General features: G+C 37.8%; 1 long non-coding RNA gene and 1 other non-coding gene across 2 annotated transcripts; one reads left to right on the plus strand and one right to left on the minus strand.

The window, feature by feature from the left end:
• Window positions 1-4,451: 4,451 nt before the first annotated feature.
• LOC148574573 (small nucleolar RNA R71) lies at window positions 4,452-4,559 on the minus strand. Its single transcript, XR_015905516.1, has one exon. It is a non-coding gene; the product is annotated as a small nucleolar RNA R71 (small nucleolar RNA).
• A 13,304-nt stretch (window positions 4,560-17,863) lies between these two features.
• LOC148574574 (uncharacterized) lies at window positions 17,864-18,608 on the plus strand. The gene is made up of 2 exons (XR_015905426.1): window positions 17,864-17,978; window positions 18,332-18,608. It is a non-coding gene; the product is annotated as an uncharacterized LOC148574574 (long non-coding RNA).
• The last annotated feature ends 8,086 nt before the right edge of the window (window positions 18,609-26,694 follow it).

Below are 26,694 nucleotides of genomic sequence, written 5' to 3' on the forward strand. Positions count from 1 at the left end.
TTTTGCAAGTTTGTACAAAGTTTTCTTTCCTATCTCATTTGCTAAAATGCTTTATTATTTAAGGGTTGGCTATATATATATACATGACTCCTTGAGAATGTGAATTAACTTGACTACATGTAAGTTTTATATATGAGTGAATAAGTTAGAATTGCAAGATGCATCATTCATTTAGGTAGCTGCATTTAAATTAGGTTGCATTGCATGACATTCCATCACTTTAACCTTAATTATTTACCTTGGATTTAGCATGAGGACATGCTAGTGTTTAAGTGTGGAGAGGTTGATAAACCCATATTTCATGAGTTCTTTTGTGCTTAATTTGAGTGATTTATACAATCCTTCACCTGTCTATTCACATTAATTGCATGGTTTTTGATGAGCGGATAATTTGTACGCTTTTTGGCATTGTTTTTAGTATGTTTTTAGTAGGATCTAGTTACTTTTAGGGATGTTTTCATTAGTTTTTATGTTAAATTCACATTTCTGGAATTTACTATGAGTTTGTGTGTTTTTCTGTGATTTCAGGTATTTTCTGGCTAAAATTGAGGGACTTAAGCAAAAATCAGATTCAGAGGTTGAAGAAGGACTGCTGATGCTGTTGGATTCTGACCTCCCTGCCCTCAAAGTGGATTTTCTGGAGCTACAGAACTTAAAATGGCGTGCTTCTAATTGCGTTGGAAAGTAGACATCCAGGGCTTTCCAGCAATGTATAATAGTCCATACTTTGGCCGAGTTTAGACGATGTAAAAGGGCGTTGAACGCCAATTCTATGCTGCTATCTGGAGTTAAACGCTAGAAACAAGTCACAAACCAGAGTTGAACGCCAGAAATACGTTACAACCTGGCGTTCAACTCTAGAAAGAGCCTATGCATGTGGAACATTCAAACTCAGCCCAAGCACACACCAAGTGGGCCCCGGAAGTGGATTTATGCATCAATTACTTACTTCTGTAAACCCTAGTAGCTAGTTTATTATAAATAGGACTTTTTACTATTGTATTAGACATCCTGGATTGTATTCTGATCCTGTGATCACGTTTTAGGGGGCTGGCCATTCGGCCATGCCTGGACCTTCATCACTTATGTATTTTCAATGGTAGAGTTTCTACACTCCATAGATTAAGGTGTGGAGCTCTGCTGTTCCTCAAAGATTAATGCAAAGTACTACTGTTTTCTATTCAATTCATCTTATTTTTCTTCTAAGATATTCATTCGTACTTCAACCTGAATGTGATGAACGTGACAATCATCATCATTCCCTATGAATGCATGCCTGACAACCACCTCCGTTCTACCTTAGATTGAATGAGTGTCTCTTAGATCTCCTAATCGGAATCTTCGTGGTGTAAGCTAGAATGATGGCGGCATTCAAGAGAATCCGGAAAGACTAAACCTTGTCTGTGGTATTCCGAGTAGGATTCAATGATTGAATGACTGTGACGAGCTTCAAACTCGCGAGTGCTGGGTGTAGTGACAGACGCAAAAGGAGGGTGAATCCTATTCCAGCATGATCGGAAACCTCAGATGATTAGCTGTGCCGTGACAGGGCATCTTGGACCATTTTCACAAGAGGAGGGGATGTAGCCACTGACAACGGTGATGCCCTTGCATAAAGCCAGCCATAGAAAGGAGTAAGACTGATTGGATGAAGACAGCAGGAAAGCAGAGGTTCAGAGGAACGATTGCATCTCCATACGCTTATCTGAAATTCTCACCAATGATTTACATAAGTATTTCTATCCTTCTTCTATTACTACATTTCGAAAACTACATAACTATTTTATATCTGCCTGACTGAGATTTACAAGGTGACCATAGCTTGCTTCATACCAACAATCTCCGTGGGATTCGACCCTTACTCACGTAAGGTATTACTTGGACGACCCAGTGCACTTGCTGGTTAGTTATGCGAAGTTGTGAAGATATGTTTAGACCATGGTTCTGTGCATCCGTTTTTGGTGCCATCGCCAGGGAATCAATTTCGAACAATAATTCACAACCTGAGTAACAATTTCGCATACTATGTTTTTGGCGCCGTTGCCGGGGATTGTTCGAGTTTGGACAACTGATGGTTGATCTTGTTGCTCAGATTAGGTAATTTTCTTTTTGTTTTGTTTTCAAAAATTTTTTCAAAAATCTTTCAAAACTTTCTCCTTTGTTTTCGAAAAAAATTTTAAAATAAAAATGTTTTCAAAAAAATTTTATAATTTTATTCAAAATTCTTAAGAATGAATTCTAGTGTTTCATGAAGCATGTAAAGCCATGTCTAAATTCATTTGGACTGAGGCTTCCAATTTGTTATCAAGAGCAAGCTAGTTGGTGCTAATCCACCCACTGCTGTTCATGATCTACCTGTTACATGCGAAAGCTTGGCTGGCTATTAAGCCATGCCTGACCCTTTGATTGGAGCTTTAGACTAAAGAGCATAAGATTCCTGGAATTCATATTAAAAATTTTGGAATCCTTATTTTTCTTTTTCAAAATGATTTTTGAAAAAAAATTAAAAGAAAATACAAAAAAAATCATAAAATCATAAAAAATTCAAAAATATTTTTTGTGTTTCTTGTTTGAGTCTTGAGTCATGTTATAAGTTTGGTGTCAATTGCATATTCATCTTGCATTTTTCGAAAAATCCATGCATTCATAGTGTTCTTCGTGATCTTCAAGTTGTTCTTGGTAAGTCTTCTTGTTTGATCTTGATGTTTTCTTGTTTTGTGTCTTTTCTTGTTTTTCATATGCATTCTTGGATTCTTAGTGCCTAAGCATTAAAGATTTCTAAGTTTGGTGTCTTGCATGTTTTCTTTGCATTAAAAATTTTTCAAAAATGTGTTCTTGATGTTCATCATGATCTTCATAGTGTTCTTGGTGTTCATCTTGACATTCATAGCATTCTTGCATGCATTCATTGTTTTGATCCATAACTTTCATGCATTGAATCATTTTCATGTTTTTCTCTCTCATCATTAAAAATTCAAAAATAAAAAAAATATCTTTCCCTTTTTCTCTCTTAAAATTTCGAAAATTAGATTTGACCTTTTCAAAAATTTTTAAAAATCTAGTTGTTTTTATGAGTAAAATCAAATTTTCAATTAAAAAATCTTATCTTTTTCAAAATCTTTTTCAAAAATCAAATCTTTTTCATTTTTCTTAGTTATTTTCGAAAAATTATAAAAATATTTTTCAAAAATCTTTTTCTTAATTTTATATCAAATTTTCGAAAATAACAATAGCAACTAATGTTTTGATTCAAAAATTTTAAGTTTGTTTCTTGCTTGTTAAGAAAGATTCAAACTTTGAGTTCTAGAATCATATCTTGTGATTTCTTGTGAATCAAGTCATTAATTGTGATTTTAAAAATCAAATCTTTTTCAAAACTAATTTCAATCATATCTTTTCAAAAAAATATCTTCTTATCTTATCTTTTTTCAAAAATTTGATTTTAAAATATCTTTTCTAACTTCTTATCTTCTTATCTTTTCAAAATTGATTTTCAAATTTGTTTCAACTAACTAACTAACTTTTTGTTTGTTTCTTATCTTTTTCAAAACTACCTAACTAACTCTCTCTCTCTAAATTTCGAAAATATCTTCCCTCTTTTTCAAAAATTCTTTTTAATTAACTAATTAATTTATTTTTTTATTTTAATTTTCGAAAATTACTAACCTTTTTCAAAAACTATTTTCGAAAATCACTAACTCTTTTTCAAAAATAATTTTCGAAAATCCTTCTCTCTCATCTCCTTTTGTTTATTCATCTACTAACATCTCTTCCTCACATCACCCACCAAAAATCTGAACTCCCTTTCTCTCTCTGAGTTCAGATTTTCTTCTTCTTTTATTCAACTAACAATAAGGAACCTCTTTACTGTGACATAGAGAATTCCTCTTCTTTTCTTGTTCTCTTCTCTTTCTTATGAGCAGGAACAAGGAAAAAGGCATTCTTGTTGAAGCTGATCCAGAACCTGAAAGGACTCTGAGAGGAAACTTAGAGAAGCTAAATTACAACAACCCAGAGACAACCTTATTGAAAATTTTGAACAAGTAAAGGAGATGGCAGCCAAACCCAACAACAATAACGCAAGGAGAATGCTTGGTGACTTTACTGCACCAAATTCCAATTTACATGGAAGAAGCATCTCCATTCCTGCTATTGGAGCAAACAATTTTGAGCTTAAACCTCAATTAGTTTCTCTGATGCAGCAGAACTGCAAGTTTCATGGACTTCCATCTGAAGATCCTTTTCAGTTTTTAACTGAATTCTTGCAGATATGTGATACTGTTAAGACTAATGGAGTAGATCCTGAAGTCTACAGGCTCATGCTTTTCCCTTTTGCTGTAAGAGACAGAGCTAGAGTGTGGTTGGACTCTCAACCCAGAGATAGCCTGAACTCTTGGGATAAGCTGGTCACGGCTTTCTTAGCCAAGTTCTTTCCTCCTCAAAAGCGGAGCAAGCTTAGAGTGGATGTTCAAACCTTCAAACAAAAAGATGGTGAATCCCTCTATGAAGCTTGGGAAAGATACAAACAGTTGACCAAAAAGTGTCCTTCTGACATGCTTTCAGAATGGACCATCCTGGATATATTCTATGATGGTTTATCTGAGCTATCAAAGATGTCATTGGACACTTCTGCAGGTGGATCCATTCACCTAAAGAAAACACCTGCAGAAGCTCAAGAACTCATTGACATGGTTGCTAATAACCAGTTCATGTACACTTCTGAGAGGAACCCTGTGAGTAATGGGACGCCTCAGAAGAAGGGAGTTCTTGAAGTTGATACTTTGAATGCCATATTGGCTCAGAACAAAATATTGACTCAGCAAGTCAATATGATTTCTCAGAGTCTGAATGGAATGCAAGCTGCATCCAACAGTACTCAAGAGGCTTCTTATGAAGAAGAAGCTTATGATCCTGAGAACCCTGCAATAGCAGAGGTAAATTACATGGGTGAACCATATGGAAACACCTATAATCCATCATGGAGAAATCATCCAAATCTCTCATGGAAGGATCAAAGGCCTCAACAAGGCTTTAATAATGGTGGAAGAAACAGGTTTAACAATAATAAACCTTTTTCATCATCCACTCAGCAATAGACAGAGAACTCTGAACAAAATACCTCTAATTTACAAACTTAGTCTCTGATCTATCCAAGGCCACTGTAAGTTTCATGAATGAAACAAGGTCTTCCATTAGAAATTTGGAAGCACAAGTGGGCCAGCAGAGTAAAAGGATCACTGAAATCCCTCCTAGTACTCTCCCAAGCAATACAGAAGAGAATCCAAAAGGAGAGTGCAAGGCCATTGACATAAGCACCATGGCCGAACCTGTAAGGGAAGGAGAGGACGTGAATTCCAAGGAGGAAGACCTCCTGGGACGTCCAGTGATCAATAAGGAGCTTCTCTCTGAGGAACCAAAGGACTCTGAGGCTCATCTAGAGACCATAGAGATTCCATTGAACCTTCTTATGCCATTCATGAGCTCTGATGAGTATTCCTCTTCTGAAGAGAATGAGGATGTTACTGAAGAGCAAGCTGCCAAGTTCCTTGGTGCAATCATGAAGCTAAATGCCAAATTATTTGGTATTGAAACTTGGGAAGATGAACCTCCCTTGTTCACCAATGAACTAAGTGATCTGGATCAACTGACATTGCCTCAGAAGAGACAGGATCCTGGAAAGTTTATAATACCTTGTACCATAGGCACCATGATCTTTAAGGCTCTGTGTGACCTTGGTTCAGGAATAAACCTCATGCCCCTCTCTGTAATAGAGAAACTGGAAATCTATGGGGTGTAAGCTGCTAAAATCTCATTAGAGATGGCAGAAAATTCAAGAAAACAGGCTTATGGACAAGTAGAGGACGTGTTAGTAAAGGTTGAAGGCCTTTACATCCCTACTGATTTTATAGTCCTGGATACTGGAAAGGAAGAGGATGAATCCATCATCCTAGGAAGACCTTTCCTAGCCACAGCAAGAGCTGTGATTGATGTGGACAGAGGAGAATTGATCCTTCAATTAAATGAGGACAACCTTGTGTTTACAACTTAAGGATCTCTCTCTGCATCCATAGAGAGGAAGCATAAAAAACTTCTCTCATAGCAGAGTCAACCAAAGCCCCCACAGTCAAACTCTAAGTTTGGTGTTGGGAGGTCTCAACAAAGCTCTGCACATCTGTGAGGCTCCATGAGAGCCCACCGTCAAGCTATTAACATTAAAGAAGCGCTTGTTGGGAGGCAACCCAATGTTTAATTATCTAATTTTATTTTTTGTTTTTCATGTTTTATTAGGTTCACGATCATGTGGAGTCACAAAATAAATATAAAAATTGAAAACGGAATCAAAAACAGCAGAAGAAAAATCACACCCTGGAGGAAGACCTTACTGGCGTTTAAACGCCAGTAAGAAGCATGTTTTGGGCATTCAACGCCAGAACAGAGCATGGTTCTGGCGCTGAACGCCAGAAATGGGCAGCATCTGGGCATTTGAATGCCAGAAATACACCCTGGAGAAGAGCTGGCGCTGAACGCCCAGAACAAGCACCAACCTGGCGCTGAACGCCCAGAGTTGTGTGCAAGGGCATTTTACATGCCTAATTTGGTGCAAGGTTGTAAATCCTTGAACACCTCAGGATCTGTGGACCCCACAGGATCCCCACCTACCTCCACTCACTTCTTCTCACCCCTCTTTCACACAATCCCATAAACACTCTTCCCCAAAACCCTTCACCAATCACCTCAATCTCTCTTCCCCATCACCTCTTCACCACTCACATCCATCCACTCTTCCCCATAAACCTACCTCATAAACTCCACCTACCTTCAAAATTCAAAATCAATTTCCCACCCAAACCCACCCTAAATGGCCGAACCTTCACCCCCTCCCATCCCTATATATAACCCTCCATTCTTCCTCATTTTCACACAACACAACCCTCTCTTCTCTTCTTGGCCGAAACACAACCCCTTCTCCCTCTCCTCCATTTCTTCTTCTTCTTCATCTATTCTTTCTTCTCTTGCTCGAGGGCGAGCAAAATTCTAAGTTTGGTGTGGTAAAAGCATAAGCTTTTTGTTTTTCCATTACCATTGATGGCATCTAAGACCGGAGAATCCTCTAGAAAAGGGAAAGGGAAGACAAAAGCTTCCACCTCCGAGTCATGGGAGATGGAAAGGTTCATCTCCAAAGCCCATCAAGACCACTTCTATGATGTTGTGGCCAAGAAGAAGGTGATCCCCGAGGTCCCTTTCAAACTTAAAAGAAATGAGTATCCAGAGATCCGACATAAAATTCAAAGAAGAGGTTGGGAAGTTCTAACAAACCCCATCCAACAAGTCGGCATCCTAATGGTTCAAGAGTTCTATGCTAATGCATGGATCACTAGGAACCATAATCAAAGTAAGAACCCGAACCCAAAGAATTATCTCACCATGGTTTGGGGGAAATACTTAGATTTTAGTCCGGAAAATGTGAGGTTGGCGTTCAACTTGCCAAACATGGAAGAGAACGCATGCCCCTACACAAGGAGAGTCAACTTTGATCAAAGGTTGGACCAAGTCCTCATGGACATATGTGTAGAAGGAGCTCAATGGAAGATTGAGTCAAAAGGAAAACCGGTTCAACTAAGAAGACTGGACCTTAAGCCTGTAGCTAGAGGATGGTTGGAGTTCATTCAATGCTCAATCATTTCCACTAGCAACCGGTCTGAAGTTACTATAGACCGGGACATCATGATCCATAGCATCATGATTGGAGAAGAGGTGGAAGTTCATGAGATTATACCTCAAGAACTCTACAAGGTGGCTGACAAGTCCTCCACTATGGCAAGGTTAGCCTTTCCTCACCTCATTTGCCACCTATGCAATTTGGCTGGGATTGACATAGAGGGAGATATCCTCATTAAAGAGGACAAGCCCATCACTAAGAAAAAGATGGAGCAAGCAAGAGAGCCCATTCATGGAGCTCAAGAGGCGCATGAAGCTCATCACCATGAGATCCCGGAGATGCCTCAAATGCATTTTCCTCCACAAAACTATTGGGAGCAAATCAACACCTCCATAGGAGAACTAAGCTCCAACATGGGACAATTAAGGGTGAAACATCAAGAGCACTCCATCATCCTTCATGAAATTAGAGAAGATCAAAAAGCAATGAGGGAGGAGCAACAAAGACAAGGAAGAGACATAGAAGAGCTCAAGGACATCATTGGTTCCTCAAGAAGGAAACGCCACCATCACTAAGGTGGATTCATTCCTTGTTCCTATTTCTTCTGTTTTTCATTTTCTATGTTATGTGCTTATCTATGTTTGTGTATTATTGCGTGATCATTAGTAGTTAGTAACTATGTCTTAAAGTTATGAATGTCCTATGAATCCATCACCTCTCTTAAATAAAAAATTGTTTTAATTCAAAAGAACAAGAAGTACATGAGTTTCGAATTTATCCTTGAACTTAGTTTAATTATATTGATGTGGTGACAATGCTTCTTGTTTTCTGAATGTATGCTTGAACAGTGCATATGTCTTTTGAAGTTGTTGTTTAAGAATGTTAAATATGTTGGCTCTTGAAAGAATGATGACTAGAAAACATGTTATTTGATAATCTGAAAAATCATAAAAATGATTCTTGAAGCAAGAAAAAGTAGCAAAGAACAAAGCTTGCAGAAAAAAAAATTAGAAAAAGCAAGCAGAAAAAGCCAAAAGCTCTTAAAACCAAGAGGCAAGAGCAAAAAGCCAATAACCCTTAAAACCAAAAGGCAAGGGCAAATAAAAAGGATCCCAAGGCTTTGAGCATCAGTGGATAGGAGGGCCTAAAGGAATAAAATCCTGGTCTAAGCGGCTAAACCAAGCTGTCCCTAACCATGTGCTTGTGGCGTGTAGGTGTCAAGTGAAAACTTAAGACTGAGCGGTTTAAGTCAAGGTCCAAAGCAAAAAAAAAAAAAAAAGAGTGTACTTAAGAACCCTGGACACCTCTAATTGGGGACTTTAGCAAAGCTGAGTCACAATCTGAAAAGGTTCACCCAATTATGTGTCTGTGGCATTTATGTATCCGGTGGTAATACTGGAAAACAAAGTGCTTAGGGCCACGGCCAAGACTCATAAAATAGCTGTGCTCAAGAATCATCATACTGAACTAGGAGAATCAATAACACTATCTGAACTCTGAGTTCCTATAGATGCCAATCATTCTGAACCTCAATGGATAAAGTGAGATGCCAAAACTATTCAAGAGGCAAAAAGCTACAAGTCCCGCTCATCTGATTGGAGCTATGTTTCATTGATAGTTTGGAATTTATAGTATATTCTCTTCTTTTTATCCTATTTGATTTTTAGTTGCTTGGGGACAAGCAACAATTTAAGTTTGGTGTTGTGATGAGCGGATAATTTGTACGCTTTTTGGCATTGTTTTTAGTATGTTTTTAGTAGGATCTAGTAACTTTTAGGGATGTTTTCATTAGTTTTTATGTTAAATTCATATTTCTGGACTTTACTATGAGTTTGTGTGTTTTTCTATGATTTCAGGTATTTTCTGGCTGAAATTGAGGGACTTGAGCAAAAATCAGATTCAGAGGTTGAAGAAGGACTGCTGATGCTGTTGGATTCTGACCTCCCTGCACTCAAAGTGGATTTTCTGGAGCTACAGAACTCAAAATGGCGCGCTTCCAATTGCGTTGGAAAGTAGACATCGAGGGCTTTCCAGCATTGTATAATAGTCCATACTTTGGCCGAGTTTAGACGATGTAAAAGGGCGTTTAACGCCAATTCTACGCTGTTGTCTGGAGTTAAACGCCAGAAACATGTCACAAACCAGAGTTGAACGCCAGAAATACATTACAACCTGGCGTTCAACTCCAGAAAGAGCCTCTGCACGTGAAACATTCAAGCTCAGCACTAGCACAATCCAAGTGGGCCCCGGAAGTGGATTTATGCATCAATTACTTACTTCTGTAAACCCTAGTAGCTAGTTTATTATAAATATGACTTTTTACTATTGTATTAGACATCCTGGATTGTATTCTGATCCTGTGATCACGTTTTAGGGGGCTGGCCATTCGGCCATGCCTGGACCTTCATCACTTATGTATTTTCAACAGTAGAGTTTCTACACTCCATAGATTAAGGTGTGGAGTTCTGCTGTTCCTCAAAGATTAATGCAAAGTACTACTGTTTTCTATTCAATTCATCTTATTTCGCTTCTAAGATATTCATTCGTACTTCAACCTGAATGTGATGAACGTGAAAATCATCATCATTCCCTATGAACGCGTGCCTGACAACCACCTCCGTTCTACCTTAGATTGAATGAGTGTCTCTTAGATCTCCTAATCGGAATCTTCGTGGTGTAAGCTAGAATGATGGCGGCATTCAAGAGAATCCGGAAAGTCTAAACCTTGTCTGTGGTATTCCGAGTAGGATTCAATGATTGAATGACCGTGACGAGCTTCAAACTCGCGAGTGCTGGGCGTAGTGACAGACGCAAAAGGAGGGTGAATCCTATTCCAGCATGATCGGGAACCTCAGATGATTAGCCGTGCCGTGACAGGGCATCTTGGACCATTTTCACAAGAGGAGGGGATGTAGCCACTGACAACGGTGATGCCCTTGCATAAAGCCAGCCATAGAAAGGAGTAAGACTGATTGGATGAAGACAACAGGAAAGCAGAGGTTCAGAGGAACGATTGCATCTCCATACGCTTATCTGAAATTCTCACCAACGATTTACATAAGTATTTCTATCCTTCTTCTATTATTACATTTCGAAAACTACATAACTATTTTATATCCGCCTGACTGAGATTTACAAAGTGATCATAGCTTGCTTCATACCAACAATCTCCGTGGGATTCGACCCTTACTCACGTAAGGTATTACTTGGACGACCCAGTGTACTTGCTGGTTAGTTATGCGAAGTTGTGAATATATGTTTAGACCATGGTTCTGTGCATCCGTTTTTGGTGCCATTGCCAAGGAATCAATTTCGAACAATAATTCACAACCTTAGTAACAATTTCGCATACCAAGTTTTACTTTCCCTTCCTTATTATGTCATATTGTGAAAAATATGTTTCCTAAGCTTTAAAAATTAATTATTTTAATTACCTTTATTTCCATTCGATGCCGTGATTAGTGTGTTGAGTAGTTTCAGATTTTCTAAGGCAGAATGACTTAAAGGATGGAAAAGGAAACATACAAAATAGGAAGGAGAAGGCAAAACGGAGCTTTAAGGAAACTGGTATCCACGCGATCACATGGATGACGCGATCGCGTGCCAAGCACGAATCAGCAGCGACGCGGCCGCATGTCTGACGCGACCGCGCACCTTAAGCAGAACGCACATGACGCGGTCGCATGACTGACGCGACCACGTGGCAAGGAAAAGCTCCAAATGACGCGATCGCGTGACCCACGCGGACGCGTGACAGAGGCCACGTACCAGAAATTGCAGAATATGCCCCCAGCGAATTCTGAAGCCCTTTTTGGCCCAGATCCAAGTACAGACAGCATAGACCAGAGGTTATAAAGTGTGGGAATGCATCCATTCAAGGAGAGCTCGCATATTTTAATTTTCAATGATTTAGATTTAGTTGAGAGGGAGATCTTCTCTCTCTCTCTCTCTCTCTCTTTTAGGATTTAGGATTTCTTCTTGTTTTAAGAGTGACTCTCAATCCAGGTTTTATGTTCCTTTGTTTTAGCTTCCTTTTACTTTTATTAATTCCAGCACTTGAATTGATCAGTGAATTTATGAATTTCTTCCATGTTACAGACTGTTATTTGAATTAATGATAATTGAGGTATTTTCAGTTTATGATTGTTCTCTTTGAATTAAGTTACCATTGCTTCCCATCTAAGGATATTTTTATTATTCTATCAATTTTACTTTTTCCCCTTTTGGTTCTGGTAAAGGATTCAGTAACTCAACGTTTATTAAACTCAACATAACTGATAATCGTTATCTTGCTAATTGAGCTGAACTTAAGTAATCCCAACCTTTTCTTAGGAAATAAATAGGATTCAAAGATCAATTTAATTAGTCCCTTGACTCTCCTTTGCCCTAGTAAAGGTTGACCAAGTGGAGTTTAGATTCAACTTTCATTATAGTTGAGAGAGATAACTACGTTGGACCTCCAACTTCTCTTACCTTGCTAAAAGTCTGCTTTACAGTATTTATTTATTTTAATTGCCATTTACTTTACTTGTCATTTAAATTACTTGCTTCTCATCTTCTAAACCCCGATTACAACCTTTATAGCCAATAATAAGAACATACTTCCTCGCAGTTCCTTGAGAAGACGACCCGAGGTTTGAATACTCAGTTAACAATTTTTAAAGGGGTTTGTTACTTGTGACACCCAAAACATTTGTACGAAGGGATTTTTGTTGGTTTAGAGACTATATCTACAACGCGACTGTTTCTATGAATCTCTTTACTGGTAAAAATCCTAACGTCAGGGCCCAAACCAGGCCCAAGGCTCAATATATATATGCTCATTAAATGAGCTTTCAGCTCATTTTCACCACCAAAGAGAGAGAGAAACGCGGATTGAGGGAGAAGGAAGAAGAAAAGGGGTGTCGCTATACATTGTTACCTTCTAGGAGCCATAACTTGAGCTACGATGCTCCGATTGACAAGCCGTTTGCGGCCACGCGAAGCTCTTGTCGAGCCCGTCATTTCTAACTAAGTTTTGTTAGTAAAAAGATCTTCCTCTAGCTCCAATTTTCTGCCCTAGCTCAAAACTCAAAAATAGCTTTAAAATTTTTAGTTTCTTTGTGATTTTGTTTGTTTAGGGGTGATCTAGCACTAGAATATTGTTGGATCTTGCCCCTAATATCGTTGGGTAAGGTAAGTCTCTTCAAACTCTTGTGGTTTGATATTTTGAGTTAGCCCTAGTAATGTTTTTTGTATGTTATATGATGTTAGATTGAGATTTGGTGTTTGTTGGGGTGAGCTTGATGGTTTTAGAGCTTTGAGATTGAGCTTGGTGTTTTGAGTTGCGTGGGAATCGGCCAAGGTATGGTTGATGACATGTCATCATGTCATGTTTTTCTATGCTTTTTTATACAAGAAATTGATGATTAGTGCTTAAATATTGAATGCTTTTGTGCTTAAATGACATATTTCTTTGATCTTTTGATTTTATAAACTTTGTAGGAAATAATAGAAGAAGAATCAATAAAAGCACTAAAAGAAGAGCCATACTCTCAAGGTGGCAAAAGAGTTGGAAACAGACTCAAGGAGGAGCAAAGAGGATTTGCAACCCTGACCTCTTCACACTCCAACAAGAATAACTCGAGATACAAAACTCCAAATTAGGTGATTCAAGTGACATTGGAAAGTAGGAATCTAGAGTTTTCCAAGCATATATGGAACTGCAGGGTGGACACTAAATCTGAGGGGGAAAACTTACCCCAAAAGTGCAAAGATGAACATAGTATCAACCTGCAGTAAGGCCAGCTGACCTCTCCACCTTCTAAGGGGGATAACTTGAGCTGTAGAGCTTTAAATGATGCGCTCTCAAATACATTGGAAAGTAGACATCCAGAGCTTTCCAACGATATGTAATAGTATGGGGTGGACATTAAGTTTGGGCTTCAGAAGCTGGCGCTAACTTTGGCCTCCAAACAGCGCTCACTAAGTGAACGCCACGCTCACTAATTGAGCGTTTTCGGCCTTCAAAACAACATGACCATGCCTTCTTCAAAGGACCATAACTTGAGCTACAGATGTCTAATTGATGCACTTTTAGTTGTGTTGGAAAGCTGACATTTAGAGCTTTCCAAAGATATATAACAATATATATTTGGTATGAAATTAATGCACAAGTGATAGCCATCTTTAAAGCCCAAAAAATCACACTCAGCAACGCTTTTGGGCTAGCGTTCACTTTGGAAGTGAACGTGGCATTCACTTTCTTAACATTTTCAGGAATTTGAAGCCTTGGGAAGGAAGCATCAAAGAGAAACGCTCAATAAGTAAACTCAGCGTTCACTAAGGAGAGCACTAGTGAGAACCAAAAGAGATAGCGATCAATAAGTGAACTTAGCGTTCACTAAAGCAACGCTAAAGGGAACAATTAGCGCACCAAATGCACACTAAAGGAGTGAACGTGGAGTTCACAAAGTAAACTGAACACTCGACTGGGAGCACCAATTGCATCCTAATCCACTTGAACCAAGCCAAACAATCCGGATCCACACTACAAGAAAAAAGGCCTATGGCCACGCTTTTTTCTTGCCACGCTTTAAAAGCGTGGCCAAAAGTGGTCAATGGCCACGCTTTTACGAGGGTGGCGATAGATTAGAGATTTGGCCACTTTTTTTTTTGCTACGCTTGAAAAGCGTGGCGAAAGGGGTCTATGGCCACGCTTTTATGAGGGTGACAATTGATTCGAGATTTGGCCACACTTTTTTTCGCCACGCTTAAAAAGCGTAGCCATAGAGAGAAACAGGCACACTTTTAAAGCGTAGCGATAGAGTTTTGTTATGGTGACATTTTAAAAGCGTGGCCGTTTCTTACAACTCTTTTGGCACACTTTAAAAGCGTAGCCAAAAAGGTTAAAATTTTTTTTTTCAAAAAAGTTATAATTAATTAATTACGTTACACACTCTGTATGAAACTCTACCTTTCTCCTATCCTAACACTCTTCCAACCCTTTGTATTCACCCTGAAAAGAAAAGCCCTAAAAACCCTTTTCGAAAGAACCAGGTACTCCCTGACCCCAGCAATCCGGAGAACATCGCCGGTGCTCCCTGTTCCGGCATTCTAACCATACCCCTTTTTAATTCACAAACCCTAACCTAACACCCACCACACTCCCCTCCTTTCCCCTCACAACAGCACCGCAGCCCCACTCCCCCTTTTCCCCTCTCCAGCGCACACAACACAATACACACACGCACCACCGCACCCACGCGGAATAGGAGACCTCGAGGAAGGAGACGCCGCCTTGCTGCCAGCTCCGTCGAAGACCAGCCCGCCGCCGCTGTCGAGTCAAACCCGAGAAAGAGAGTGTGTGCGACGATGAGAGAGGAGGAGCCGTCACCAAACGCGTCGCCGCCGCTGGAGGAGCTTCGCTCTTCACCGTCGCCGAGGAGGGGAAAGAGGAGCTGCTCCCGTCGCGCCAGTCACCGTCGTGCTTCCTGGTTGCCGATGAAGGAGCCGCGAGAACCGTTGCCGTCGCGGAGGAGGGGGACGCGCGAGAGGGAGCCGTCAGTGTGGTCGCCGTCGCAGCTGTTGAGTAAATCTTCGTGCTTTTTCAGTAAATCTTCGATCATCATTTAACTGAAACCATCTTACGAAATTTTACTAACAGCAAGTTCAAAATGGGTCTACTAATTTTCATTGAATGTTATGTGCTGTCTGAATTTATGTTTTATTGTTGAATTTTTTATAGTTCTCAGGAAATCCAAGGAAATCAAGTTCTGGGTTGATTCTTTTCTGGTTCAGTAAGATGAGTTCTCAGGAAAAGTCTCTGACTTTGGGTGGAAATGAACAACAACATGTTGATGCTGATGCTGATGCAGCAGCTTCTTGCAGAAGAACAGTTTCTCTGCCAGCTCAAAAGTTTCTACTATTGCAGAAGAACAGGTTCTGCTTCTGATTCTCTGCCTTTCATGATTGTTGGCTTCTTTGTTGATTTTTTTCCCCTCCTTTTCTTTTCTGATTTCTCTTGTTTTTCTATGATTATCCATGTCATATGTTTGTGCTTTTCTTTCACCTTCTATTTGTTTTTATGTTATGTTTAGTTTAGTTGATGATTCCTCAGACTCAGATTTTTTTTTCAATGTCATGTGTAGTGTTTTTGTTTGATATATCATAGACATGATCCTAATACTAGAACTAATTAGTTATGGTTGCAAAGTCGTCGTGCTGCCGTCTCCCTCTCCTTCACTCATCGCACCTCTGTTTCCATCTCTCAACCCTCCTCCTCGCCACCGGTCAGTGCCAACTCCCTCCCTTCTAATTATGGTAGTCAATCTGCTGCATGCTAATTTTGAAAATTGGATAACAATTTTGTCAATGATGAGATGCTCTTATATCCTAGTCATGTTTAATATTGGATGGAAATGTGTAGAAAACAATAATTCTGAACAATTTGAAATTCTTCTGGACTGCTTCCCTTTCCATTTTTGACTTTAAGCATATAGGCAGCTAAAATGGCACTGATAGATAGTTTTCCAATCAAACTTCCCTTGACATTCATATGATTGAAGTTCTATTTATATAACTTGGAAAAGGTTAGCAGCTTTTTCAAACAAAATCCATGTTTGAATTTAGTAAAACAGCAAGTATTTATATTTGGTTACTGAGTTCAAAGGTGCCAAAATGAAATTTGTTGATGCTAAACTGTAAATGGTAGTATTATATCCTGTATTTAGCATAAAGCAAATTTGCATTGATGTTTAATCACCTTATTCATGATTTTCTTATATTTTTTAGTTGCATATTTTTTTAGTGGCTACTACAATTTTCTAATGGTATATTTATATGAGATAAAATGTATTCATTGTCCTGAAAGCATTTTTCAGATTTAATAGACCACCGAGTTTAAGATAAGGAAAAAAAGTATCCTACTTTTTTGGAGTCTAATAGCCATATTTGAATCTTGAGAAATTTTGGTTGAGTTCTACCAAGTTTCATATTGATTCATGGCATTACTCTTTGCTAAATGCTTCCAAAATCTGTTAAAGTGAATTTTGTTCGAATGATAATTTGTTAAAGCTATTCTTGTGTAATTGCTAATTTATACTTAATCAAATTTTGCAATTGAATTATTTTAAAAATTACAGTTTTTAATATATGAATGCTTTAAAAGTGCAAGAGTTGGTTGTGGCTGTGTTGTGTTGAATGTGTTAGTTGAATTGATTTATTTTGTTTGCTTAATAGAACATGACAGTAATAGCTTTTAAGCTTAATAGAACATGACAGATTAAGCTTTTAAGCTTGATAGAATATGACATATTGAGCTTAATATCATTTTTGTTGAATGTGTTATGATTGAAAGTACTTTCCTTATGCTTCAATTTTAAGCTTCAAATGTCTCTGCACCTGAAAAATTATGATCCAAATTGATTCAACATATTATGCACCAATTTCAGTTTGCATGCTTCTGTTGAACATAACACTTGATCAATGAAACTTTTAATACCAATTAGAAAAAACATTCAACTACTTTGATCAATTTTCTAACTATTATAATTATTACTCAGTCATCTCATTCTGTGTCCCAATACTTTCTTCCCTGCTGCTACAAGGACCTTTGCTGTTCTTCATTTATCTGCAATCTACACCAAAGAGAAAAAAAAATTATCAATGTTATTAACCTAGTATTATGTTCTTCATTTATCTGCAATCTACAAAAGATAATTGTTATTATGTTCTTCTAATTTGATTGCCTTGTATGGTGGAACTCTAGCATGAAATTCTCAATGTCAAAGTGAAAGTTTCAGTGGATGGGGATGTTTTCCATTGATTGATTCTATTAACCTGCTTATGAGTGTCTTCTTGTTAATTAGCTTTAGAGATAATTTTCAACTTCGTTGCAAGTTTTTCTATCTGTTATGCATCTCACTGAAACCAATTTTTCTTTAATAGTTGGAGATCTACATGGAGATCTTAAGCAGGCTAGATATGCACTTCAAATGGCTGGTGTATTGAGCTCTAATGGTCAAGACTTATGGACTGATGGAGAAACGGTACGTGTCCTATTTTTAGAAACTGATAGCTTTTAGTTTTAATTATAATTTATTCGCTAGTCTCTTTTGTCAATGTGCATAGAATCAGAATATGAAGTTCTAAAGTAGTTGTAAGGTTTTGGTTTGAGATTTATCACTTTAACATTGTGGACGTTCATTTTTGTTTCTTGTTCTAGGTGTTGATTCAAGTTGGAGATATACTAGATCGAGATGAAGAAGAAATTGCTATCTTGTCCTTGTTGCGATCATTGGATAAACAGGCAAAGGCAAAAGGTGGAGCTGTGTTTCAGGTTTGCCATTTTTAACTTTGACCATGTGAACAACTTTGGCCACTGTAAAACTCATGAACCACTCAAGTTATTGTCTCAAATAACTGAATGTCAAGGACATGACAATTTCTTACTCATAACAGTATAGCTTCACCTATTAAATGTTAAACCTTCGTCTCCATTTAAGTCCCTTTACCAGAAATATATTGTATGCGTGGATATGAAAAGAATATATTTGATAGGCAAAAAGATGGTTTGATGGATTTCTTCTCTACGGATTCATATTTTATAGAAATACTAGAAATGTAGATTGATCTCCTCGTGTTTAAAAGTTAATTTTAGGAAATGGTTTATATATTGTTGTATGAATGTAGGTCCTTCTTAGAGGCCCAAAGAACTTCAGGGAAGCTGTGAAACACTTGGGTCTTGCTCTTGGTGTTCTTTACAGCTATATCAAGCCTTATGTACGATCTAAGGGAAGGAAGTTTGAGAAGGTTAGAGGAAGGAAGAATAGCAAAGGACTTGGGGTTTAAGTTGTATTATTTCTGTATTTTTCTTCAATTTTTAGTTTTGGAATTTGAATTCGAGATTTATTTTGTATTTGAGTATTATTTTTTTAATGTATAAAACAATTATAGCAAAAATTATATATGTCACTAATTACTGTTTGATTTGTCTTGTTATAAAAATTGCATACTATATTTATAGATTTGGTAATAAAAAATGATTGAAAATTTATATTGTGCAGTTGAAGGTAAAGTTAGAAAACAGATTTTTTTCTTAATTTGATAAGGCTATCGCTACGCTTTTAAAGTGTGGCTGTATCTCGCGCTATCGCCACGCTTTTGAAAGCGTGGCCGTATCTTTCTATCGTCACGCTTCAAAAGCGTGGCCATATCTCACATATGGCCACGCTTTAAAAGCGTAGCCATATCTCCCACATATGGCCACGCTTTTAAGCATGGCAATCTGTAAAAAGCGTGGCAAAAAAAAAGCGTGGCGATAGGTCACGAAAAGCGTGGCGATAGAGCAACCGGCACCCTTGCAGTTGTGACCCTTTCAAAAGCGTCCCGATAGCTCAAAAAGCGTGGCGAAAAGCTATCGCTACGCTTTTTTCAGCTTTTCGCCACGCTTTAAAAGCGTAGCAAAAAACGTGTTTTCTTGTAGTGCCACCTTCTCATTCAAATCCAAACCAAGAAAAGGCCATTGGACATGATTCAAAGGCACAAGAAACAATTAGAATAGGAATTCCATTTGAATTGTAATTTGTTTTCAATTTCAATTTCATTTTCATTTTGTAGGAAGAAGAAGAAAGAAATAAGATAGGAAGAAGAAAGAAATAAGAAAAGATAAGAGAATAAGGATTCGGAGAATAAAAGAAAAGAAAATTGGCACTAATCTGGATAGGTTGTGCGACGCTGGCGACGAGGTCGTGTGGGTGACGCGGTCACGTGGTGCGCAATAATGTTAGGCAACGCGGACGCGTGGGGCACGCGATCGCGTGACTTGATTTGTGCTAGTGGCGCGAGTGCAGCCTCGCGGTCGCAGAACTCTCTGTTCAAAACTTAGTATTGCCAAAATCCTGGGTGACGCGATCGCGTGGGGGACGCGGTCGCGTGAGTGGCCATCATGGGGATATGACGCGGATGCGTGGGGCACGCGTTCGCGTGGTGAGGCTTGGGCTTTCAGCACGATTCCAGCCCAACTCCAGCTCAACTTTCGGCCATGCACCCTTTGACGTCGAAATCCAGGTTACGCGGCCGCGTGGGGCACGCGATCGCGTGGGAGGCCAGTATTCCCCTGCGACGCGGATGCATCAGTGATGCGGTCGCGTGGGACGAATTGTGCCACTGGCACGCCTCCAGCCTTGCTCCAGCGTGACTCTCTGTTCGTTTTTATTTTCTCTTCTCTCCTTGCGACGCAGACACGTCGCTGATGCGGTCGCGCGCGTGCTCGCTTCTCTCTTTTTTTTTTTAATCTGAAAAGATGCAGAATGCAGTGTTAATATGAATGTGATGCAAAACTCCAGGTTCAATATAACAAAATAAAATAAAATTCAAAAACAAATAAAACAAAAAAATGAAAAAGGAACGATTATACCATGGTGGGTTGTCTCCCACCTAGCACTTTTAGTTAAAGTCCTTAAGTTGGACATTTGATGAGCTTCCTGTTATGGTGGCTTATGCTTGAACTCATCCAGGAATCTCCACCAGTGTTTGTGATTCCAGTAACCTCTGGGGTCCCAAACTAGGCATGTAAAACCCTTGAGTAGCTTCAAAAAGATTCTTAAGCTCCCGGGGTAACAAGTGTCAGAGCAGATTCCAGGATCCCAAATCTTGCTTTTACACCCATCCTTGTCGGGATCTGTATTTTTCCAGCCGGGTGAAAGGTGATATGAATTCTCACTGCAGCGACCAAACAGCTTCCTAGACCCATTCATTTGAGCTTTATACCAACCTTTGCGTTTGAACTTAAAGCTTCCAACCATGATGAACCGTGCTTGACAATTCTTATCACTGGCTATCTTCCTCTTACTCTTAATGCCACAAAGAGCTCTAAGTTGACCATCTGTCTCCAGTAGCCCATATTCAAGTGGGATTAGAAAGCTATGGGATATGAATTTTGCCCACTTGAATGTTGTGAAGGATGATGGCAACTTAGGGGGAGGTATTTTTAATGAAATTGCAAGCTCCACTCCCTTGTGCTCTTTTCTGATAACTACCACCTCTTTGCAAGCTTCTTCAATTTCAACCTCTTCCTCTTGGTAGCTCTCTTTCAATTCAATCTCCTCTTCATTGCTTTCCAAGGGCATGGGAGGTTGTGCTTCTTCTTCTTGAATCTCCATCTCTTGATCAACCTCTTCCAAGTCTTCAACTATGATATGCTTTGGAGGTTGTACACCCTCCTCAGCATCAATTACAACCGTCTTGAAAGGAGGCTCTATGTCTTGACTTTCCCATGGAGGTTCTACATCTCCTAAGTCTGCAACCACTTCTTCCTTTTTAATAATTGCTACTTTGTCCAGTTGTTTAAGTATAAAATCGTACTCATCCTCGATGTTTTTTTTTCTATGACAACTCCATTCAACTATTCTTTCATCTTCAAGGGTCTCTCCTACCCTTACCCGTAGGGCCTCCTCTAGCTCTTTATGAAGTATGGATTCGTGAAGATGATTCCTTCTTTCCTGTTCCATATCAATAGCATAATTGGGATCATCTTGCTCTTGGATTGATGGATGTGGGTGCTCTTCCATGGATGGTGGTGATGGGATGGAGAGATTATTCTGTGGTTGACAAGGAAGTGCACTAGAGCTTGAGGGTTGATTGTTAAAGGTATTTGGTGGTCTGATTTGGGTGAAGAGAGCTTGTATAGTAGAGTTTAGATCGGCAAGTACTTTCTCCATAGAGGTTTGGGGTAGATAGGAGGGTTCATTTGGTTCATAAGGTGGTTGGTATGGTGGATGAGGGTTAGGGTCATATGGAGGTGAATGGTGGAAAGGGGCTTGTGAGTATGGTGGTCCAAAGTCATGTTGAGAAAAGGGTTCATAGGCATATGGTGGTGGTTGTTGATAGTCCACTGGAGGTGGTTGTTGCCATGAGGGTTGATCAAATCCTTGTGGCTCCTCCCATCTTTGATTGTTCCAACCTTGATGCCTGTTCTCATTGTAATTTCTTCTTCCTGCAACATAATTGTAACCAGACTCATAGCCAAAGGGGTGAGAGTTCATAGTAGCAAAATAAAAATAAAAAATAAAAATAAAAATAAAAATAAATTTAAATTAAAAGGTTATTTAAATTTTGAATTTGAAAATTAAATTATTAAATTTTGAAATTTGAAATTTTGAAATTTGAAATTTGAAATTTGATTTTTGAAATAAGATAAGATAAGATAAAAATTTTAAAATAAAAACCAATAACCTCTTAACTTAAGAAAAAGCAAAAATAAAAATAAATAAACAAGCAAAAAATAAAAAAAATATTTACAATAACCAATAATAAGGCACACGTTTGCAATTCCCCGGCAACGGCGCCATTTTGACGTTAGGATTTTTGCCAGTAAAGAAGTTTATAAAAACAGTCGCGTTGTAGATATAGTCTCTAAACCAACAAAAATCCCTTCGTACAAACGTTTTGGTTGTCACAAGTAACAAACCCCTAAATAAATTGATAACCGAAGTATTCAAACCTCGGGTCGTCTTCTCAAGGAATTGCAGGGAGGTATGTTCTTATTATTGGTTATGAGTTTGTAAATTTGGGGTTTAGGAAGTAAGGTGGGAATATGTTATATGACAAGTAAAATAAAATAATAATAATAAAATAGACTCTTGGCAAGGTATTAGAAATTGGAAGTCCAGACCAAGTTATCCTTATCAATGATAATGAAAATTGAATCTTAATTCCACTTAGTCAACCTTTACTAAAGTAAAGGAAAGTCAAGGGATTAATTAGTTTGATCTTCGAATCCTATTTATTTCCTAAGAAAAGATTGGGATTATTGAAGTTCAATTCAATTGGCAAGATAACAATTAACAATTATGCTGTTGAATTGGATAACTCCTGAGTTACTGATTTCTTAACCAAAATCAAAAGGAAAAGAGTAAATCTACTGGAATAAAAATGTCTTCAGATGGGAAGCAGTAATCATGTAAATAAAAGAAAGCAATCATGAATTGAAATACCTCAAATTGCATTAACAAAAGAACTTAAATCTGACATAGACATGCATGGAAAAATAAATAAAATAAAGAACCTGGGATTGAGAGTCACTCCTAAAACTAAGAGAAGTCCTAAATCCTAATCCTAAGAGAGAGGAGAGGACATCTCTCTCTAAAAACTACATCTACTCATAAAATTGTGAATGTGAGATCCTCCTTTTGAATGGATGCAATCCCCCACTTTATAGCCTCTAATCTGTGTTTTCTGGGCCGCAAATTGGGTCAAAAACAGTCCAGAATTCGCTGGGTTCGAATTTTGCCACGCTGGATTTCCGTCATTGCGACGCGGCCGCATGGATCACGCAGTCGCATCACCTAGCGTCAGAGAAACTATAACGTATTATATATCAAATCGAAGCTCCGGACGTTAGCTTTCCAACGCATCTAGAACCGCATCATTTGGACCTCTGTAGCTAAAGTTATAGCCATCTGAGTGCGAAGAGGTCAGGCTGGACAGCTTAGCAATTTCTCCAACTTCTTGTATTCCTTCCACTTTTGCATGCTTCCTTTCCATCCTCCAAGCCATTCCTGCCTTATAATATCTGAAAACACTTAACACACATATCAAGGTATCTAATGGTAATAAGAGAGGATTAATATTAGCAAATATAAGATCAAAGAAGCATGTTTTCAATCAAAACACATAATTAGGAAGGAAATATAAAACCATGCAAATAGTATGAATAAATGGGTAAAGAGTTAATAAAAACCACTCAATTGAGTACAAGATAAACCATAAAATAGTGGTTTATCAATAGTTCATATGGTTCATAAGGTGGTTGGTATGGTGGATATGGGTTAGGATCATAGGGAAGTGTTTGATTGTAAGTGGCTTGTGAGTATGGTGGTTCAAAACTATGTTGAGGAGGGGGTTCATAGGCATATGGTGGTGGTTGATGACAAGTACAATAAGGACTACCACATCCATTAGATTGATATGCATTAGGATTGGAGTTATACCTATATGAGACCGGAGGAGGTTGTTGCCAAGAAGGTTGAGCATATGCTTGAGGCTCCTCCCACCTTTGATTGTTCCATCCTTGATGCATGTTCTGATTATAGCTTCCATTCCCTACAATATAATTTGAAACAAACTTGTAGCCAAAGGGATGAGAATTTATAGTAGCAAGTAAAAACAAAAACTAATGAAAATTAATTAAAATAAACTCCTAAAACTAGAAACACTAACAAAGAAACGAAAAAGCAAAATTATTCGCAATATTCACAATTACCAATAATAAGGCACACGTTTGGAATTTCCCGGCAACGGTGCCAAAAATTGATGGAGGGAAAAATCATCAGTAAAGAATTTCACAAAAGTAATCGCGTTACAAGTATAGATCTAGACCGACAATTAAACCTCAATCAAATTTAATTTGTTTGTCACTTAAGCAAACCTAATAAAAATAAACCGAAGTATTTAAACCTCGGGTCGTCTCTCAAGGAATTGCAGGGAATTGTAGTTATTATTGGTTATGGGAAAGTATCTTTTTGGATTTTTAAATGTTGAACAAGGAATTTAAATGACACGGAAATAAACTAACAATTAAGAAAAGTCCTAGCAAGGATTGATAATCAGAATTCCTACCCTCATTATCAATGTCAATTGTGATGGTAATTGTAAATTGCACTCACTTAGTTAACCTCTAACATATGAAGGTAAGTCAAGTGAGAAAATCAACTTGAATTCACAAGTCCTAATCAAAGACTAGAGTTAGTGAAGCTCAAGCTAACTAGAAATTTTCAATCACCAACCAACAAGAGACTTATGATGATTCAAGAGTCTCCAATCAATCAATTCAAGACAAGAATATAAAAAATCTAGCTTAAAACCCTCCCAAGAATTTTATCAAACACTTGGAAGGCACAACATAAAAACATAGAAAACTAACAAGGAATATTAAATCTAAACAACCAATTGCAAACATTAATAATAGCAAACGAAGAAAGGAACAATAATTATGAAATACTTCAAATTACATTAAATAGAAAATTGAATCTAACATAAGAATTCATAAACTAAAATAGCAACATAAAGTAATCAACAAGGAAAATAAATAAACTAGAAAGCTAAAACAATTAAAAGTAGAAGAGAAACTAAATTAAAATAAGATAGAATTCAGAAATTGAAAAGGAATAAAACTAAGAATCCTAAAACCTAGAGAGAGGAGAGAGTCTCTCTCTCTAGAAAACTACATCTAAAACCTAAAAGTTATGTGAATGAAAATTGTGTATGTTTTCCCCATTCTGCAGCCTTTATTCTGTGTTTTCGGGCTTGGAACTGGGCCAAAAAGGAGCCCAGAAATCGCCCCCAGCATTTTCTGATACGTGCAGCACGTGGCTCTGTCACGCATACGCGTCGCCTAACTGCATGGCAACTATAGCAAATTGCATATCATTTTGAAGTCCTGGATGTTAGCTTTCCAACGCAACTAAAACCGCCTCATTCAGACCTCTGTAGCTCAAGTTATGATCGATTTAGTACGAAGAGGTTAGGCTTGACAGCTTAGCAATTCCTTCAATTTCTTGTATTCCTTCCACTTTTGCATGCTTCCTTTCCATCCTCTAGGCCATTCTTGTCCTATAAACCCTGAAAACACTTAAAAAAATACCACAACATCAAATGGTAATAAAAGAGGATTAAAATTAGCAAATTTAAGGCCAAAGAAGCATGTTTTCAATCATAGCACAAAATTAGGAAGGAAAATGTAAAACATGCAAATTATATGAATAAGTGTGAGTTTAGTGGATAAAATCCACTCAATTAAGCACAAGATAAACCTTAAAAATGGGATTTATCAATCTCCCCACACTTAAACATTAACATATCCTCATGCTAAACTCAAGAGAAACTATAAAAGAGTGAAGAGGAATGGTAAGACTTATTAAATGCAACCTATCTATATGAATGCAGCTACATGCAAAAATGATTCTACCTACTTGGTAAAAAATAGATAAACCTTTCAAGAACAAATATGAACTGGATTTTACTAATTCAAATCATAAAAATGAAGTACAAATAGACTTGCAAGAAGAAGATAGCTCGTGAAAGCTGGGAACAAAGAATCGAGCATCGAACCCTCACCGGAAGTATATACACTCTAATCACTCTAGTGTCTAAGGGTCGATTATCTCGGTTCTCTATTAATCTTGCTTTCTAAAGCTTGCTCTTCTTCTACCAATCAACAAAGAATCAATGCACAGATTCACATATCAAAAGGTCTTTTAAGGGTTGTAATGGAGTTAAGGTCAAAGTAGGATTGTATTTGGTCAAGTAGACTAAAATCTGAATCCTTAATTAACTTAAATTTCCCACCAAACTTAAGACAATCCATGTAATCACAATACAAAATCTAACTACCCATTTACTATGTTTACCACATATCCATGCATCTGATTTTGAGTATAGTACATATGCATTGCTATCACAATTTACTTTGGGCCATTTTGTCCCCTTTTATTATTTGCTCTTTTTTTTTTCTTTTTTTTTTCTCCTTTTTTTTATTTTTTTTGTTTTTCTTTTCTTTTATTTTTCTCAATGCATACGACTAAGATATTGAATGCAAGAATATATGCTTAACTATTGTTTTGCACATTTTCACAAGAATATACAACACCCAATTCTCAAACCAAATGTTTCCAAACCCAACTTTCCCACACTTAAATCATGAACACTCTCACTAGTCTAAGCTAACCAAGGATTCAAATTAAGGACATTATTATTTTACGCTTAGAGTTAATGATGTGCTAAAGTAAAGAACAAATGGGATAAGTAGGCTCAACATTGGTTTACAAAGGATAATGAAAAGGTTAAGCCCATATGGGTATGTAAGCTCACTGAAACAAGGCCTCAATCATATAAGTGCATGCATACATCAAACAATGGAAATATAGAAATAAGCAAGACAAAGATCACAATTTTAGAGAGAAAAACACACACCAAAAATAAAATATTGGTTGATAAAATGCAACCAATCAAATAGGCTCAAAATCTCACTGGTTTTGTGTGTTCGAGCTCTAAAC

Source organism: Arachis ipaensis, chromosome B2 (genome assembly GCF_059453495.1).
Source record: "Arachis ipaensis isolate K30076 ecotype BB chromosome B2, ASM5945349v1, whole genome shotgun sequence".
Classification (NCBI taxonomy): Eukaryota; Viridiplantae; Streptophyta; class Magnoliopsida; order Fabales; family Fabaceae; genus Arachis; species Arachis ipaensis.